Here is a 13,593-nt window from a genome sequence, read left to right on the forward strand (position 1 = left end):
TTCCTGTTCACACCCTCTTGCCTCATCCCAGCCAAGTTTCTTTCCCTTCCTGCCTCTCGTATAATTGCAAATCATCATTTTAAGGCTGGAATATTCATTCACTCCCAAGACTGGAGTAGGGGCTTAGTAATTAAGGAGAAATGTTCCAGAGAAAAACACGTTCTATGTGGTCACGGACAGGAGTTTATAACGCAAGCAGTCAGACCTTAAGCATCCCTGGTTTTCCAGTCTCCACTTTTACAAAGGGACATCTCAGAGCTTCAATAGTGGTCTAGTCATGTTTAATCAATTTTCATTTCCCAAACCCAAGTGTATCCCATTTTGACATCTCTATATATAAATACGCTGCTTTTTAAAACATTGTAAAGAATATAAGCAAGGTTTTCTAAAATACATGCCTAAATACCAAAAAATACAAGCATAAACCATACTTGTTTTTCTAGGGGAAAAAGCAAATCTCCCCCCTTAGTTTGAGTCATCAATCCAAAACTGAAAATAAAAGCCTTGAGATGCAGTTTGCTCTGACTTTACAAAAATCGAACTCCTTTCTACATAATAATTGAATTTGAATCTACTAGAGTTATGTGAACACAGCTATAGATGATGACTATTTATACCACATAATTACTAAATTACAATACCATTGACACTCCCACCAAAGAAAGGTTTTGGCTTCATCATTTACAAAAGCTAACTGGTCACCCCGTGACTGTTGCTGGTGAGGAAAGCAGGGGAGAGAAACTGCAGGCAAGGAACTGAGCTTTACTGAGGCCAGTTCCCTGCCAGGCAACGCGGTAGCCATCGCATACACATTCTCTCCTCTGAATCTTACAACAGTCCTATAAATTATGATATCAGTATACACGATTACACAGATAAGGGAGTTGAATCCGAAAATGTTCAGATTAAACAACAATAAATACCAGAGCCGAGGTTTTATCTTGGTGCTGCGTGACCCTGAATATACCCGGGGGCTTCCCACCATTCCACACCACCTCACCATGCCTGTCTTGTCAAATGGATGGGGATATTTGCATAAGTTCTTAACAGCAAGAGAAAAATGCTCACGCATATAGCAATAGTCTTCCATTTGGTAAGAGCCTCCACTGAAATGTGGAATTCCCATATATTTGTGGATTTGAAAACTATGATCCTAGACTTAGTTTCTTTCTGAAGGTATTTTGTGTGAGAGCTGAGGAAGTGAAAGGCCCAAGTCTGAAAGAAGTGGTGGATCTCTCTCTCTCCTCTCTGTCCCCTGTGCTCACATTGACTTTTGCAAAGCTCTAATCTGGAAGGACAAGGAACACGTGACTCACAGACAGGAGGAAGGAGCTAGGGGAGTTCTTCCCAGTTCTGGGTGGAGAACACTCCACAGGGCCCCCAAGTCATAATTCAACCCTGAGCCCTTTAATAAATGTGTCTTTGACTGGGGCCAGGCCTGCCCCCACGGAGGATGTGCACCAGGCACTTAGTTCCAAGTTCACGGGAAGCTTGGCCATGCAAAGATGAAACACGTTAAGGGGATGTGGGTGGGGCAAAAATGTCAGCAAAGGCAACATCAAGATTCCTCTAAGTATACAATGCACACTTCAAGGGCCTCAGGGTGGGTGAGGGTTGGTTCCTGTAGTTGTTAACATTATCTTGCTTTGGTTTGTTTGCTTGCAGGGGTCTAGGTATGGACAGGGTATTTTATACCTATGTCTTCTATAGGAATCAGGACGTTTTCTACAATACTTCCCAGAGTTGAATAAAGATCAGTAATTGGCATCATTCAATCAGGAAACTTTCTGCAAATCCATCAGCATCTTCCAGTGAGAGGACAAGCTGAGGCTACATGTTTAGCACAAATGCTTTTAATTGTTACCAACGATGATTTATTCGTATTTATGCAATGCCACACACACTGGGGACTTTTCCATGTGAGGACACAAAATAAATACTTTTCTTAGAAATCAGATTCTTTTGAAAAAAAAAGCTCACCAAAAATAACAGCAGCCAGGCATTTTTTATTGTTTCCAGCAGATTCCACCAGGATGAACATCCAGTCATCAGCAGTTATTGGTGTGTGTTGATCAGAACACAGAAATAAAGGTGAAACTGAGGTCAATATTTACTTCAAAAAGGGAACGACATCTCAAAATTCATGCAAATATTAGCTCGGAAAATATAGCTTTCATTCTGAATGCTTCTCTCCAAATATCTAGCACAGATGCAGCCAACCAGGTAGATGTTCCTATCCATAGGGAAAACTGACTTCTAGAAAGTTCATCAGCATCTAATTTGCATATACAGCTAATCCGAGCACATGAAAAGCTACATTTTCTTTATGCTGAATAATTTCCCAATTATTTGGAAATTAGTTGACTTGCTTTTCACATTTAGAATTTTAAAATCTCCTAGCTCATTATAGAGACTCTTTTAAACCAGTCAGAGCAGATTTCCTTCTCGCAGGCTACTATAATAAATATTAAATTGAAAAATTGTTCATTTACCACAAGCTGCCACATTGTTGATTAAATTGTACACACGCCAGCATTAACACTGCTCTCGGTTGGAGATAATTGGAACTGTAGTGACATGCAAAGGGCTGTACAAAAGTACAAGAATGTTTACTGCAGCATGATTTGTAATAGTGAAAAATTCAAGGCAACCAAAGTGTTAGCAGTAGTAAAATGAATGACAGCACATTAACACTGTTTTATTTTTAAGTGATGTGTGCACCCATGTTCACAGCACTGCTTCCCTACAACGGTGCATGCTGCACACTGCAAAACTCCAAGGGAGACGCCTGCAACACTGTCTATGTCAGGGGCCAGCAAACTTTCCATAAAGGGCCAGAGAGTCAATATTTTAGGCTTTGTAAGCCACAGGGTCTTTGCCACAACTACTCAATTCTGCCACCAATGTATGAGTATGGCTATATTTTAATAAAACTTTGTGTTTGCCCACCATAATTGGAATTTTGTGCAATTTTCACATTGTAAAACCTTATTTTGAATTTTTAACCATTTAAAAAATGTAAAGACTTTTAAACTCACAGAACATACAAGAACAGGTGGCAGGCTGGGCTTGACCCTCGAGCTGCAGCTTGCAGCCCCTGGTTTATGTGGAAGTCATCAACTGAAGTCATGCCACCCACAACCTGCACAACCTCACACAAAAGCCTTGTGCAAATGTGTAAAGCCTGAAAAACGCTGTGCCAAATTCCTAATATCTGTTACTTCTAGGGTCTGGGGAGGGGGAGAGAGGATGCAGAAGAGTTTACAAGTTTTATTTTATTTGCTGAGTGTATATAATTTTATCCATAGAAATACACAACCAAGGCTAGGCGCAGTGGCTCACACCTGTAATACCAGCACTTTGGGAGGCCGAGGCGGGCAGATCACTTGAGCCCAGGAGTTTGAGACCAGCCTGGGCAACATGGCGAAACCCTGTCTCTGCAAAAAATACAAAAATTAGCTGGGCTTGATGATGCATGCCTGTAGTCACAGCTGCTCATAAGGTTGAAGTGGGAGGATTGCTTGAGCCCGGTAGGTTGAGGCTGAAGTGAGCTGAGATCGCACCACTGCACTCCAGCCTAGGTAACAGAGCAAGACCCTGTCTAAAAATAAAAAAAACAACAACAAAAAAACAATGCACAACCAATTCTTTGTAAAGACTCTAAAAATGGGTGGGTCTCAAGCCTATTGTGTATTTAGGGAGCAGAGATTCCCATGGCAGTCAGATCAGGGGTGATCTCTGGAGATGGGGAAGGAGTGGTATCTTGGAAGCAGGACATCGAGGGGTGAGGACAAGGTTTCATTCGTGACCCTGCATCAGGCTTATACAAGGGAACGCTTTATCATAAGTCATAAACTGTCATTTGTGTTTTATGCGCTTTTCACTGTGCCTCCAAAAGAAGATTCTGTGGTAGGCTAATCATTCCTCATTCTTTGGGAGACTTTCCAAACTTTTCTGAAGCTGAATCAGGATGCTGAGATTGACCACTAAAAATTATAATAAATTATGCAGCAATAAAATATTAAATCTAAAATATTACTCTTTAATTCACGTCACTGCCACGAAACTCCAGTGTAACATGACGGAAGACCGATGGTTGCAAACATCCTCCACTCTAAACATCCCTCAGGTCTGAAGAAAGATCTGAGACCCAGTCACAGCTTAAGAAAGGCCTGTGGAAAAGCCGCCCCATCAGAGCATGTCTTTGCCGTTGGCACCACCTCCCTTCAACCCTCCCAGAGTCCACAGTCACAGAGGGAAAGGGGAGAGACTGATGTGCAGAATCCACTCTGGTCTCAATTTAACTTCACAAATCGATGATGTTTCTAGATGAGGAGAATGGTTTCCTTGGACAATGAGGAGAATGTCGTGGTGTCCTAAATCCCCAAAGAGAAGCGCAGAGGATATTGACCAGGAACAAGAGGCTGTTTGAACCCACGGGAAGGACAGTGTCACGGGGCAATGAGCGAGGGCTCTCACCCAAGGTCAGCCTGCACCCAGCCGTGAGCCTCCAAGAACACTCAAGCCTTCAAGCCTTCCTGCTTGCCTGTAAGTTTACCTCCCTCTGCTTTAGTCTAAAGCGTCTTCCCATATAAACTAAAATCATGTGAACCCATCTGTTTCCTTATATGAGTCTTAACTGGAACCGATGGTTTGAAAGCATGAATCCCATGACACTTGGCACATGGGAGGTCGTGGCTGAATGTTGGATTTGCATTTGTAGGGCCGACGTGCTCTCTGAGGAGTTATGGAAGACAGCTCCTGTGTAGTCGGCAATTATCAGTGGGTCCCCTCTGAATGCCAGTGCCTTTGATCATTGGACTCAGTTTCCGTAGGAGTTGCATCTTCCAGGGAGTGGATGATGTGTTCTAGGGGAGAGGGGAGTCTTAGGTTTGACTCATAAGTTTACTGCAATACACTCATCACGCAACTCCACTCCATCCCTCCACAGGCAACAGGACTGAACCTACTGCAAGTCAAGAAACACACAGAAGTTTCCAGGTAACAGAGTGCTGGATCAAAGTTCTGGGCAGGTTGGAAAAGCAATGCAATAACGCAAAGAAAAGCCACCTTGGGGGGATGGGCCTCCGTCTCCTCTTTGGTAACTCAAGGCGGGGATACTACTAATGCCCATGGCAGTCCTCGTCACTTTCACCCCACGTTTCCCATGTTACGTCACTGGCTGTTCTAAGTGCACAACGCTTAACGCGGGGAATAAAGCGGGAGGTGGTTAAGGCTTAAACAGTGGTCCCTGGGGACACAAAACGTTCAGCTATCACTGAACTTTCACTATGTCCCAGGCACTGTCCTTAGCTGTTTCCAAATTTCACTCTTGAAATCCTCACCCCGGCCTCTGAGGCAGGCTTGACCATCCCCTCATTGTACAGAAAAGGAAATGTGACACAGGGCCAATGTCACAGGCCAAGGAAGTCAGAGGAGCAGGATTCAGCCCCAGAACTCGGCACACAGTCAATGCTCACGCGTGGGATGTCAAGCCCTGATCGCCAAGTGGGGCAAGAAAATCATTCCCCACAATTCCCCACAGTCCTTAGGGAAGAGCACTGAAATGGATTGAGTTTTCTAAAAATAGTCTCATGAAAGAGTGAGAAAAAACTGACCTTGTGGAACAAAAGCAACATTGCAGTGAGAACGGCCCACCAGGAGAATGACGAAACTCTTTTCTCCCCACTGTCTGACAGTAACGTGGACTGTGTGCCAGCTGCGGGCCAGGAACTCTCTGGATCGTTGATACTCATCAGCTCCTCCTAAGTGGATGAGGTAGGTGTTGTGCTAGCACCCATTTTAAAGATATGGAAATGAGACACAGTTAGATAAAATCCCAGCTCATCTTCACACAGCTAGCAAGCACCAGAGCTGGGATCTGAGCCGAGCCATCTGGCTGGAGACTCCCTCCCTCCTGACTGCGCTGCCTTACTGAAACAGCCTCGGTCTACCAGGTGACTTTTCAGAAGGCACCATCCAGCAACCTTGGACCTACTTTGTTTGCCCACATGGTATTTGCAACGACTGGATGTTTATGCCCCTCTCCCAAATTAATGCTGAGATCTTAACCAAGGTGATGCTATTAGACGGCGAGCCCTACGCAAGACAATCAGGGAACAGAGTCCGGGGGAACGGGATGGCTGCCCTTGTAACAGAGTCCGGGGGAACGGGATGGCTGCCCTTGTAACAGAGTCCGGGGGAACGGGATGGCTGCCCTTGTAACAGAGTCCGGGGGAACGGGATGGCTGCCCTTGTAACAGAGTCTGGGGGAACGGGATGGGTGCCCTTATAACAGAGTCCGGGGGATGGGATGGGTGCCCTTGTAACAGAGTCCGGGGGATGGGATGGGTGCCCTTGTAACAGAGTCCGGGGGATGGAATGGGTGCCCTTGTAACAGAGTCCGGGGGAACGGGATGGGTGCCCTTGTAACAGAGTCCGGGGGAACGGGATGGGTGCCCTTGTAACAGAGTCCGGGGGAACGGGATGGGTGCCCTTACAAAAGAGTCCGGGGGAACGGGATGGGTGCCCTTACAAAAGAGTCCGGGGGAACGGGATGGGTGCCCTTACAACAGAGTCCGGGGGAACGGGATGGGTGCCCTTACAACAGAGTCCGGGGGAACGGGATGGGTGCCCTTATAACAGAGTCCGGGGGAACGGGATGGGTGCCCTTGTAACAGAGTCCGGGGGAACGGGATGGGTGCCCTTGTAACAGAGTCCGGGGGAACGGGATGGGTGCCCTTACAAAAGAGTCCTGCGGGAGTGTGTTCATCCGTTCCACCACGTGAGGACACGGTGAGAAGGTGCCATCTCCGAACCAGAAACCAGGTTCCCAGCAGACACTGAATCTGCAGCTGCCTTGATCCTGGAGTCCAGGATAGAGACTGCGGTCGAGAACCATAGACATAGACCCCTGTTGTTTATAAGCCACCCGTCTATGGAATTTTATTAGGTTGGTGTAAAAGTAATTGCAGCTTTGCCATTAAACGTAATAGCAAAAACCGCAATTACTTTTGCACCAACATACTCGGCTCAAAATGATTAAGACAGTGTTCTCTTTTCTTTTCACTGAATTAATTGCCAATATTTTAAAATTACAACATGTGATGGTTAATATTGGATGTCAACGTGATTGAAGGATGCCTATAATACTTTCCATAGCTGGTAAAGTATCATTTCTGGGTGTGTCTGTGAGGGTGTTGCCAGAGAAGATGAACAACTGAGTCAATGGACTGGGAGATGCAGACCCACCCTCAGTGTGGGCGGGCACCAACCAATCAGCTGCCAACGCGGCTAGAAAAAAGCAGGCAAAGAGGGTGGGATAAGCTGGGTTCCTGAATCTTCTGGCCTTCATCTTTCTCCCATGCTGGATGCTTCCTGCCCCAGACTCCAGGTTCTTCAGCCTTTGGATTCTTGGACTTACACCAGTGGTTTGCTGGGGGCTCTGGGGCCTTTGGCCAAAGGCTGATTGGTGGTTGCACTGTCGGCCTCCCTGCTTTTAAGGTTTTGTGATCAGACTGAGCCACTACTGGCTTCCTTGCTCCTCAGCTTGCAGACAGTCCATCATGGGACTTTGCCTTGGATCTTGCGAGTCAATTCTCCCTAATAAACTCCCTTTCATGTATACATCTCCCCTGTTAGTTCTGTCCCTCTGGAGAACCCTGACTCATACAGAACATTTCACATAAAAATGTGCATTAATGCTTTCTCATGGAAATTCTGGGGTCCTGGTCACAGGGGACTCACACTGCCCTTGGCATTGAGAAGCAGCTGCCCCTAGACAGGACACGCACACCCTAGACTAACACGGCCCCACTCTGCCTCTGTGGACATTTGAGAATGCAACCTGCTAAGAAAAACTATGCAAAACTTGGAAATAAGGCAAAACGATTACTGCATGCCTTTTCAAAATCATGCTAGAACATTCGACAAGTCCACTGAAATGTCATGGGAGACTCTAGGGAAAGAGAGCTTTATTTAACATACCATTTACTATTGATCAGGGCCCAAACTCTGTCAATTTAGATGTTAACTTGGAGTACATTGATACATTACAAATGACTTTTGTCCAGTAGAGATGGGAATAATTTCTGTCTTACAGAAAAGAAAGCCTCAAAGGGGACTGTTCTATTGCCCCAGGGCATTAAACTCTTCTGCATGAAACTTCTCAATCTCTTGAAGCATTCTTTTTCCCTGTGTATATGTATGCATAAATATATATACATATGTGTGTATATATATAAAACTTCTCATAACCTAATTTTATCTAGCTATGTCATCTTGTTGGCTTCTGTATTAGTCCATTCTCACGCTGCTATAAAAACATATCCGAGACTGGGTAATATATATAAAGGAAAGAGGTTTAATTGACTCACAGTTCTGCAGTGCTGGGGAGGCCTCAGGAAACTTACAATCATGAAAGAAGGCGAAGCAAACGTGTCCTTTTTCACAGGGCAGCAGGAGAAAGAAGAATGAGAGCTGAGCAAAGAGGGAAGCCCCTTATAAAATCATCTGATCTCATGAGAACTTACTCAGTATCACAAGAACAGGACTGGGGAAACTGCCTCCATGATTCAATTATATACACCTGGTCCCTCCCACGACACGTAGGGATTATGGGAACTACAATTCAAGATGAGATTTGGGTGGGGACACAGCCAAACCATATCAGTTTGCTTATCAACAAATGAAGCAATTATTGGAATCTCCTTCACTATGTTATGTTTTTAACCTTTTGAAACACTTTCTGAAAATCTTTTTTATAGAATTATACTTTGAGAAATCTGTGACCGTTCCAGTGGAATGAAATGAAAAATGCTCTGCCTTGTAGAGTTGAAACCACTTTTGCAAACATTTTAACAGTCAGAAATTGATAACTTTGAGAAAATTATAAGAGACATAGAGGATGTGATCTAACCAACCCCCACCTTACCTTTAACCTCCAAAACTGCCCTTGGTTACTCCTGGGCTTGGACCAAGCTAACTTTGGGAGAAATTTAGTTTATAGTTGGAATGACAATAGCCCTTCCCCAAAATTAAACCTCCTCGGTAAAACCAATGAAAGGCCACCAGGTTAGGAAAATGAGAGGAGCCTGAATTCCGCTAAGATGTAGGCTTAGTTAAATGATTACCAGGCTGGGCCCAGTGGCTCACCCCTGTAATCCCAACAATTTGGGAGGCCAAGGTGGGTGAATCACCTGAGGACAGTAGTTCGAGACCAGCCTGGCCAACATGGCAAAACCCCATCTCTACTAAAAATACAAAAATTAGCCGGTCATGGTGGTGCACTCCTGTAATCCCAGCTACTAGGGAGGCTGAGGCAAGAGAATCACTTGAAATCAAAGGTTGCAATGAGCCAAGATTGCACCACTGCACTCCAGCCTGGGCAACAGAGAGAGACTCTCTCTCAAAGAAAAAAAAAAAAGGATTACCAGCCATTATTCTGGAGGTCACAAGATTTGCAACTTCCCCAATTTCTGGCAGATAACATCACTACTGTAGAACCTAAGATTGGCCTTTTGAGATGTCCTTTCAGGCTTTTGCATTTCTGATGACCAGATGGCCCCACCCAGACCCAAGACTCTTGACTTAACTGCTCCTGTAGCCACACCCAACACACAAGGGCCATATACCTACAATTGCATCCACAACCAATCAGCAGCATCCCCTCCCTAGTCCGCTGCCCACCAAACTATCCTTGAAAAACCCTAGCCTCCAAATTCTCTGGGAAGCTCATCTGAGTCATAATAAAGCTGCTGTCTCCTGTTTAGCTGGCTTTACATGTGTGATACTCTTACTCCTTTGCAGTTCCCCGGTGGTGATAAATCAGGTCTGTCTGGGAAGTGGGAAAAATAAACCTGTTGGCCAGTTACAGAATGGTTTTGAAGGCTGGTTTAGGAAGCCACACAATACAGATGCTCTCAACTCTAAATTTCAAGCCTCAAATCAGGTGGAAACCTCAGACTTGGGGAAATTAATCCTTGCTGGGGCTGGCTGAGGATTTCCAAGCTGAAAGCAGACCCAGCCTTCAGGAGCCAAGAGCGAAGGCGTTCTCCAGGGGGCTGTGTGTTTGCTGACACTCCACTGCACAGGTGTCTCTCTGCACAGAGCAAACCTGCCCTTTCAATTCACTCTGAGCCACTAGTTCAATCTTTTCCATCTGTGCTCTCTGAACTTTCCATTTCCAATAGGTTCAGACTAATTCACGGCAGCCATGGGGGTTGATCAGCTATGCCTCTCCCATCACATCCAAGGGCTGCATGTTGACATCCTTAAAAGAATTTAGAAATAAATCTAATAGAGCGCCTTTCATGCTGGAGGACTGTTTATTTGAATTCCATTAAGAGCGGACACAAGTATAAGTAGAGAATGAGTCTGGGCTTCAAAAGCACTTAGCCAAGCCATTTACCCCCATGTTGGATAAAACCATTCCATTGTAATAAAATAAAAACACGACTGAAAGCTGACACAGCCTAGGCTAAAAGCTTGATGTTTAAGAAGCAGCAAGATGAGCTTAGTTAAAAAAAAAAAAAAAAGCTATAGCAGCTCAGCCACAGAACAGAAACACATCACAACATGCTTTGCATGTTGATGGAACTGAACGGCCCTGGCTGGTGCAGTTCCGCCTTCCTCAGCGAGGGAGGGATTCCAGGGCAGATGTAAATGGGAACTTAAGGCCATTCATCAATTCATTCAGAGAACTGAGGCACTGAAAATTGTGGAGGAGCTTGGGCTTGGAATTGGGAACAGGCCGGTTATCAGACAAATGTGGGCTGTGTCACATTAAAGTCACTATAATTTTTAGCTTGGGCAAAAGTATAAATTACAGACCTTGGTGTCTGTCTTAGAGCATTGTGAAGCCTTTACAGAACAGGGAGGCATGGATTTGTGGACAGTGCTAAGGAATCAGCTAGCCAGCCACCCCCACCCCCAGCCCCGATGGAAACTAATAGGTTTTCCAGATGCAAAACCATGTTGTTCCCAAGGGAATCAAAGAGTACACCTGCTCCCTGCACAGTTATGGGCGCAGACACCAGGGTGCAAAGTGTACAGCATCTCACATTAACACGGCGAGTCTGGTATTTTTAAGTTCACTGTTGGTCAGCTCTTTTGTAAAATGAAGAATTCTGTTTTTTCATACACCTTAACTTTTCTACCTTATAATGATGCTTTTTAAAATATCAACTTTGCTAAAGCAGGCCTTAAAATCTCCCATTCAAGCAAAATATTAGTAAGCCTTGCTAGTATTACCCTCCGTATAAAGCTTGTGTCCTAAGGGCTGATAGAAAATAAGAATTCAAAAACATTGGGATTGGGGTAAAATCAGCTGTCCTCCCCAGAAAAGAAGCAAGATTTCTGTGTAGTCCTATATCCCCACGATATTTTAATACATGAAATGCTAGCATCAGAACATCTAGGTATTGTTTGTTTCTGTTTTTGTTTTTTTGGGGGGGGGCAGGGGAGGAAATTGTAACAGGAATCTTTTCTGCCATTTTCTGGTAACTGCCCACATGAGCTAATATAGCCTCATCAGTCAGCAGAGTTTATCCCTCTAACAGCAATGATAAGTTTAGGGCTATGGTGGGTTTTAAAATAAGTCTGAAATCTTTTTATCACTCATCCCTTTAAAGTGTGAGCCCAATTGCGCTACCACTAGCACCAGTGAGGGCTGGACCTGCTAGTTCATTTCTAAAGAACAGCATGTAGCTGAGATGACAGAATGTGAGTTCCAAAGGTGGGGCATAAAAAGCACTGCCATTCCTATCTTACTCTCTGGGGGGAGCCAGCGCCATCTTGTGAGGAGACTCAAGCAGCCCTGCAGAGTGGTCCAGGTGGAGAGAATTAAAACCAAAGCATCAGCCATTTGAGCAAACCACTTTAGAACTGGATTATCCAGCCCCTGTCAGGCCTTGAGATGATTCCAGACGTCAGCCTTGGAATCTCTCAGCAGAGGCCCCAGACATCATGAAGCAAAGACAAACCAGCCCCACAGGGCTGTGTCTGAATTTCTCTCCTATAGAAACAGCAAAATCATATGTAACTATCCTGCTTTAAGTCACTATCAGAGTTTTGGGGTAGTCTGTTTTATAGCAATTGATTAATACACATGCCCACAGGCAGACCCATAAGACTCAAGGAGTGGCTGTTTATTTTGACCACCGAAAAAGATAAGGTGTTTTTCCTGCTGAACCTGAAGTTTGGAGGATGTAATTGGAGACCTGCTGAAAGCCACCACATAAGGAGACTGCCTGAGGAGGAAGCCATTCCCGAGGACAGCAGAGACAAGAGATGGGGACAGACTAGTGGCACTGATGTTGGGTCCCTGGATCAAGCTATGCCTGAAGGTTATTCTGACATTCTTACTTGTTTGGGCCAATAAATCCCCTTGCCACCTGCATTGTTACCTGAAGTAAGTTTGGGTTGGATGTCTGTCATTAGGTACTCAATGCCCCCTGACACTGTACATTCAGCGTGCTCTGCACTGTCTCTCACATAGTACTCTAGATAGTCCGTGTCCTCTGAGTGCAATGGCTAGGTCTTAAAGTGGCCACAACCAATTAGACAAGGTTCAGTCGTGCAAGATGGGTCCACAGAAGTGAGCTCCATCCAAACTCTATGTGAGCTCATCATGAAGCCTGTAATCACAGAATTTATCACGGAGCCTCCAATGTCAGAATTTATTTTCCAGTGGAAAAAGTTGGAAATCCAGATAATAAGCAGACACACAAATAAATACCCAGGATGAGCTGAGGTGGAGGTAAGTGCCGTAAAAGTGATGCACTGGAAACCCCTGTGAGCAGGCTGGGTGGAGACGACCTCTCTCATTGGTGACAGTCTGCTGGCACTGGAGTGCTGAGGGGTAGCTCTGCAATGGTGCAGAAGCCTGCAGGACAGAGTTCCAGGCAGAGGGAACTGCAGAGAAGGAAATGAACTTGGAGGCAGGGGTTCCATGAACAGAATAATGTCTGGTGTGGCTGGAGCATAGAGAGCAGAAGGGAGAATACCAAGAGAATATGAGCAAACTCAATCCTACTACTATGGTCACAACCACAATTACACAAAGGCTTGGTTGTGCAAGATGGGTCCACAGAAGTGAGTTCCCTCCAAACCCTGTGTGAGCTCATCACGGAGCCTGCAATCATACAACTTCTGCTCAACAGTTCTACCAACACTCCAAGAGACAGGAGTGATTACGTCTTGCAATGAGCAGGCATGGAGTGAATCTGGGTTTCATTGTGAGTGCAATGGTCTGACTTCTGTATTTTAAGCATCCTGGCTGTTGTGTGAAGAATGAACTGTGGGGAGCAAGGGTGTTCAGTCTGACACACGGAATATACTGAACGCATCGCAACGGATGACTGCTCGGGCATCCTCTGTGCCCGGTACTGGTCTACGTGCCTGATGGATATTATGTCACTTAATTCTTGCAGTCCCATGATGGAGGTATTTTATAACTTGCATTCAGCAGGCAAGGGAACAGGGGTACAGTGAAGGCAGTGGGCACGGGACTAATGAGTCAAGAAGCCTGGATTTGAACCAGAAGTCAGGCTCCAGAGCTACATCGTGGTGTGACTCTCTTGCAGTGTTATAGAT

At 45.2% G+C, this 13,593-nt stretch overlaps 1 protein-coding gene across 2 annotated transcripts in view; it reads right to left on the bottom strand.

Annotated features, from left to right (window-relative positions):
• The window catches only part of TMEM132D (transmembrane protein 132D), an 820,982-nt gene that overhangs the window by 769,557 nt on the left and 37,832 nt on the right, over positions 1–13,593 (bottom strand). The gene's annotated exons all lie outside the window — the stretch shown is intronic.

The sequence above is a fragment of the Pan paniscus genome, chromosome 10 (assembly GCF_029289425.2).
Source record: "Pan paniscus chromosome 10, NHGRI_mPanPan1-v2.0_pri, whole genome shotgun sequence".
Classification (NCBI taxonomy): Eukaryota; Metazoa; Chordata; class Mammalia; order Primates; family Hominidae; genus Pan; species Pan paniscus.